The sequence below is a fragment of the Geospiza fortis genome, unplaced genomic scaffold (genome assembly GCF_000277835.1).
Source record: "Geospiza fortis unplaced genomic scaffold, GeoFor_1.0 scaffold235, whole genome shotgun sequence".
NCBI classification, from domain to species: domain Eukaryota; kingdom Metazoa; phylum Chordata; class Aves; order Passeriformes; family Thraupidae; genus Geospiza; species Geospiza fortis.
The window spans coordinates 12,094-19,401 of NW_005054849.1; positions in this window are offsets into that span (position 1 = coordinate 12,094).

The window sequence follows — 7,308 nt, forward strand, 5'->3', positions numbered from 1 at the left end:
CTATGTTTTGAAAGTACAATGGCCATTTTACCACTTGCATTCCTTGATAATATATTTTCTGTTGAGTGACTTGGCCAAGAAAATTACTATCATCAGAAATGAAGTTATCAGTCATTCAAATTTTACAGAATGTGCTTTCTCTGAAGGATCAGAAGTATTGATAGTATGATTTTTTTCATTCTTAAAATTAGTGTTCTCATTCTGTCTTCAGTTCTGAGACTAGAATACTGGGAATTGCAAAATAGAAATAGTTGTGTATGGATTTAGAATTTAAACATACTTTCACAGTTCAGAAAGATGCATAGAAGACAGTAATAAAATAATTAAAGACATAAACCTCAGATGTTCATAGAATATCATCAAATCTCTTTTTAATTGCCATGTGCCATTATTTTCTCTTTTCTTTAATCACTAATGACAAGTAGAAATGTCATGGACGCTACATTTTCCCCAGTGGCTACAGCCGGAAACAGGGGTAGGGGTTTATTTTTCAGTTGTGTGCATTTTTTCTTAAGTTAGAGCTTTTTAAAAGTGTTTTTCCACGGTAGAAAAGAAGTTTTTTTGCTGTATAAAATCTTGCCAAATATGGCTTTTTATGAAACCAATACTTTTGAAACATAAGATAGTGATTGAAATGCCAAACTAATGGATTGGGAATTGACCTGATTGAGTCAACTGCCAAATGATAAACATAGTTTTAACTCATATGTTCCTGTTTTTATTGTGTTCCATTTTCTAATGCCAAAAACAACAGTGTGAGTGAACATGCTACTCAGTATACGTGTATAGAAGACAGTTTAATTCTCTCCTTATGTCAGAGATGGCATGAGATTGCATACAACATTTTTTCTAATAATATCAAGCACCTCATTTATTACTGATGAATGATCACATTCAGAAACCTTTCTTGATAAGGTTGCCTCAACCTATTCACAGACATTTTATAGGTTTCATGCAAAATAGTCTCTCTTGATGTTCTTTAGAAAGATTTCTTAATGCAAATCACTCTTGAAATTTAAACATGAAAAATTTTAATAACAAAATTTAGCACCCATCAATGAGCAGCTTGGGTTGAAAGGTATTTTTTGACCAGGTGCATGATTGCTAGCAAGCTATAGAGAACTCTGAGGTCAGACATTGAATTACTTACATTGCCAAGTAGCAATAGGGTGCACTTAGCACAGAAGATGCTGCCTCTAAACAGCAAAGGAGAGGTGGAAAAACAATCTCTTATTACTTGAGTAACGAAGTTAACAATAAATATTAATGAGATGTTTTTCATCCTTAATACTCCCTACTCTAAAACAACATTAATAAGAATAGTTGCTAGGTTTTGTTCCCTCATAAAACACCTTATAATTGGAAACTGATTGTAGGTATAGTGCAATTATGAATGCTATAATCATTGTACATGCATATATGCCAACATCCATATTGGCTTTATATTCATTAATTTTTGGCAAATTGATTGTGCTGTGTTGATATGTATCTATGTAATTGTATAATATGTCTTATAGCTGATTCACATTTTAAATAATGTTATTTTATTTACTTTTTAAAGAGAAGAATGTAAATTTTTTCAGTTTATTCCTGACTAGGTATTTGTTGGTTTTATTTAAAAAGCTTATCATAGTACAGAACTGTAGTAGCATTGTGCTATATAGAATCATTTGAACATTCCTGAGTAAAAGTAAATTGGAGACACACAGAGGACAGTCAAAAGCAAAACAATGCTTAAATCTTGTCAGGGCTTTATACAAATGTAGAAGCTGTTTTTGTTAGAAAAATTTATGCCATTATATCTAGGATTAGAATATAAGCTCTTAAATATCAATTTGTATTTGGCAGATTCAACTTCAGTTAATTTTACCTTTCTAATAGCCTTTTTTAGAAAAGTGAAATTAGAGACATTTCAAACCACTGAACATAAGTACTAATGGGTATATTCTATTTCCCTAAAAATATAATAAAACCATCAGATCAGTTAAACATTAATTCAGAAATTATAGAAACCTTAGACTTAACAACCACAAAGTTGCTAATGTTAAAAATTTTAAGCAGTTAAAATTTGTTTAATAAAGCTAAAGCACATAGTTGAAGGCTATAAAAAGTGACACTAACATTCTAAATGTATCATCAGAACAGCTGTTCTTATTATATATGTAATTCTAACATTGGCCATGATCTTACTTATAAACATAACAAATCTTCTGTTTTAACTGTTGACTCTGGAGTGTGTGATAACATCCTTTCTTTCAGCCTGTGAATACATTGGCCACCATGGATTTAGTGATATAAATAGAACTGTAGGGGAAAAAAAAGCAAAAACATGGCAGTGTTGTCTAATGAAGGTTTGGGTTTGTTTTATTATGGGATATCAGGGGAGTGTATGGGGTTTTAAGTTTTAATATAAAAAAGATTTGTATAAAACAAACCAAAAATTTATTCACACTTTATAGACATATTGTGATTGCAAAATTCAAATGTGTGTGCCACTGGGCTACTTCTGGTATATTTTAATTGAGTTGAACCTGTGACAATGTTTAGATCATTTAAACATATTCTGAAAAAATATAATCAGCATGTTAATGCAAGCCTTACATAACTCACCTAACACAGCATTGCAGTGTGACAGTGTTTACAAAACATTTAATTTTTAAATGACAGGTGTTCTCATTTGCAATATATTTCATTGCTGTTGCTGTTTTAATTGGTGATTTCCACTATGCATTATAGTGCTTGAGTCTAGAAGTATGTGCCTCTAACATGAAGCTGAAGGCAAAAATAAGACAGGAACCCTTTTAATTTTGCAAAATTACATTGTTTCATTGAATGTCATAAATGGGAGAGGAGAAAAGGAAAACATTGGGAAACTATTCTAGGTGTACAAGAAAGCTGTAAATACGTTTTACAAAAACCTTAAACTTGCTTTTTCACTAGTTAGCTGGCACTTTGTTTACATATGTAGGATGATGAAGCTATAAGGGCAGTTTACTTTTATAATTCAGACTTTTGATTTTCAAGGTAACCTGTAATTTTAAATCATTCTGCCACATGATTGTGAAGCACTTTTTAAAGTTTGAAAGTGGAGAAGAGGCTTTATGCTGGTTATCAGTCAGAACTGCCTGCATGATTTGCAAAAACTTTAAAAGGTGATAAAAGGGCTGCATATGAAGATATTGCTAGACTCTGAGCTTTTGTTTATGAGAGGCAAGACTTTCAGATTGCTCAACTTTATGGTCCTTCCCTTGTTATGCATTTTTCACAAAATATTGAAATAATAGGAGAAAACAGAGACATGTTAACCCATATGGAAAAGAAAAATAATGTCCAAATAATTTATTATATGTGCTGCTAGTATTGAAGGTTTGCATGATTATCCTGCATTACATTAGCAAAATAATGAAGTGTGCACAGTATATTAACAAGGCCTACAAATTACCTTCCTGTAGTTAAGAAATCAATAAATTAAATATGTTTTGGAGGGTATCGCAAGTAAGGAAATTAAAATGGCCTGTTGTAGATAATTAATGGTTATTTGAGGCCTTCACACTTTTGCAGATAAAGTCCCTCTTTGGACATAAACAACTAAGATTGTATGTCCCCGTCCAATTTGCTAGTTCAGTAGAGATCATGAAAAACAATGTGTTTTGGTTTGAAGAGAACAACTGATAGTTCCTCTTTTCTGTTGTTGTTTTTGCTTTTATTTACCATTTTATTTATCAGTCAAAACAAACATTTCCATGTAATCAGTAATCCATTGAGGGTCATTGTTTATCTAGTTACAGGGTTTTTACTGTAACTTTCACTCGAGCTTTTTTACAGTAGCTATGTTGCAGGAAAAAAAAGAATTGAAGAATCATTTGGGCAAAGCTGATGTTGAAGGTAGTGTCAAAAATGCAAGGGAATTCAACCAAATCAATCTTGCTCTTGGTAATAAGACTGCTGGTTTTGTGATGTTAGGGATTTTTCTATCAAAAGATGGTCTAAGATGAAGTCTTGCTGGATTTCTTATTTATCATGCTGCAGAAAATCTTTTTTTGTTTTTGCCAATATATTGGAAGGGGAGTCAGATACATTTTTAAAATTTGCAGTGTTTAACAAAATAAAGATGATATTTGTTATTCTGAAGTGTCATTTAAATGCATGTATCGTATATTGTTTGGGGGACAAAAATAGGGTGTGGTTTCCTGTTTTTCTGTTAAAAAAACTAATGCATAAATGCTGCTCTTCAACAATCGTGTTGGTTAAAAATACAGTACTTTTCACCATAGCTTTGTACTATAGTATCTTCTTAGTTCCTTGACATTTAGCTTTTCTCAAATATATTTGGGCTTGTTCTCCCAAAATATTTCTTACGACAAATATTTGTCTTGGGAATGGTTTTTATCCCATATCAATTTTTTGGGGGTTTTGTTTTGTCCGGAAATGGTCACTCCCCCCCTCCGAGCTTCGGAAGTATCACAAGGGGTGAGAGCCAGCACAGGATTCTGTGAGGGTTGGGGGCAAGGGGCTGTTTCCTTCTGGTGGGGCAATTCATCTCAGCGGCCACACTGCACAGTGCCTCTTACTAGAGATGCTGTTGCTTTGTGGTTTTGCCTGGTATTTTTTCTTCTCCTTTGGCACTGTGACTGGGCTTACTGGCTTGCTTCTGTGTTTCTCTGCTTGCTCGGGAGCCCAGAGATAGTGAGTGCTGTGCTGGGAGCCCACTGGAGGCACCCCTCTGTGCGGCCCGACCCCGGGACCAGCCATCGCCAGTGAGCTATCTATGGGACCAATTCCCCGTTCAGCCCTGCTCTTTTCTGCTGCTGTTTCAGGGCTTCTTGCTACATTTTAACCTGACACCTGGCCACCCCGCAGCTTCTGGCACGGCCCTGGACACTGTGCTGCACTTTGTCATCCTGGGTTTGCAGCTTCTGAGGTTCCTGCTATGGTCCATTTCTCCATCTGGAGGGACACCGGGACTGACGGCCCCGTGAGTTTGTACAGGAAGCCCCTTTTCTCTCTTCTGCCAGCTCACCTGCCCAAGGCCATGTGGAGAGAGGCGACTGAGCTCGTGCCACAGCTCCCTCTGCAGCCGTGGGAGAATCAGTGTACCTGCCCAGTTATTTGGCATTATTACTAAAGATTTTTTTTTGCTTGTGTACAACAGAAACTCAAAAGCATGGGGGAAAATAAATAACCATCTGTCTTTATTAATAGAAAACATTCAGAATTTGTAGGCTCTTAAGTGAAATTCTGAAGTATTTTGCATTATTGCAATAGTTCTGCATAAGCAGACTGTTTCTTTGCTTTGTTTGCCTAAGTGATGATTGAAAAAACAGAAAGAGGCATACATATTGCTTTTCAAGATTGACTCATACTTTAGCAGCAATCATTGCATCTCACATCTTTATGACTGAAGAAACAGAATTTCACAACTCTTGCAAAGATCACTTTGTTCTCTATTATGTGATTACAAGTTTAAATAAGATTTTTGGAATGCAAATAATTTTCCTAAGTAAGAATTTCAGTGAATTGCTGTTGCAGAATGCAAAGGTGAGGGATCAATGAGGAAGGACTTCTTTTACCTTTATGTCTTGGTGAAAATAACATCAACAAAAATACAAGTGCAAGTTGTGATATTTAGATATGTGAAATAGGTGCTGAAACTATTTATGAGATAAATTGTTTATAGATGTGTGTCATGTTTGAGACTGGCCAAATGCTAGGCACTCACAAAAGTAATTCGCTTACTCTCTTCTGCTACAGTCGGGTAGAGGAGAGGGAAAAAAAATTAACGAAGGGCTCATGTGTTGAGATAAGGACTGGAAGAAAAAACACTGTAAGGACAAAACAAGTTCAAATTTAAAGGTGCAAAGTAAATTTATTATTAACAGGGTCAGAGGAGGATAATGAGAAGTAAAATAAGCCTTTAAAACACCTTTTTTCCCCCCCAGCCCCTCCCCCTTTCCCACCAATAGTGCAAGGAGATAGGGTGTGGGGGTTTTAGTCAGTTCATCCCTCAATCTTTTTTCTTTTCACTCAAGGAGAGGAGTCTTTTTTCTGCTATGCTGTAATATGGTCTGTGCTCTCAGGGTCTGTCCGACCCTGGCTGCCGTAGGTGTCCCGGATAGCGAAGTCCTGCTAAGCACAAGCTGTCTAGGTGTCCCAGGCAGGCTCCCAGCTGCAGGCAACCTTAGCAAGCAGCTCAGCTCTTTAAGTGAGGTCAGCTGTTTGGTGAATTCAACTCTTTAGTGGTTTCAGCTCTTTGCTTGCTAAGTGTCTTGGCAGAAGCAGGGATGAGAGAGGAGAAGAGCCGTGTGAGGTTTCACAGATGTGTCTTTATTGTCAGCCTCTGCAAAGGATCTCAGGGACAGGTCTTCTGCTGAACTGGGAGAGGCAGGGGTTTATATAGGGTATGTGGGTTTTGGGAAACAGTCCAATGGTAAGGGTCAAGGTGTATATGACCAATAGTCTTAGAGAGATAACGAAAGTCCGAGGTGGAAGAGGGGTCTTTTGGTCCAGTCATCATGACTAGGCATTTCTTATCTTAGGCAACAGACCACCAGGGAGGCCTTGCAGGCCCTGTGTCTGCTACATTGGTCCACACTTTCTTCAGATGGCAGATGATGATAGTTGGCATATCAATAGCAGGGTCCACATTACACGTTTGCTGGATGCTATCCTGTCAAAACAGACAGTTCACTCATAACTATCAGCTACCACTACTACTATGACTAAGTTTTTGTTAATAGCAGAAATAAAAGCAAAGTTATTTTAACATTATACATATAACATTAATCCTAATATTTGCGAAAAGCTAACAACATGTATTTATAACAGCAAGGTCCAAATTCTTCAATAGAAATGCTGATATATTGCATGACTGATAAAACTTGCCATGTGGGATGTCTACTGTCTTTTCAAGAATTTTGATTTGGAAGTCTGATTGGACTGAACCACAGCAAGTAACTTTACAGCCGCGTGTCAACACATTGCATGATTTACAAAAGTTGCTGGGAGCAATTAGCTGGGTGAGGCCCATGGTAGATTTAGCCACCCATCAATCAAGACATTTCTTTGCTCACTTTAAGGCAAACCCTGACTTCCCCATTGCCATTACCTGCAGAAGCTATTTGGGGTTTATATATAATTGGCTCATGACTCGCCACTTTAAAGGAGGCAGAACTGTGCTGGCTTTGCCTGTTCGCTTACTTTTATACCCCACAGCTTTAATATGGTAATTTTATTGTGAATCTTTAGCCAGGGGGAAACAGGTGACAGCATTTCAAATAGGTACAGCTACTTAGTGATTTCAGTGTAGTT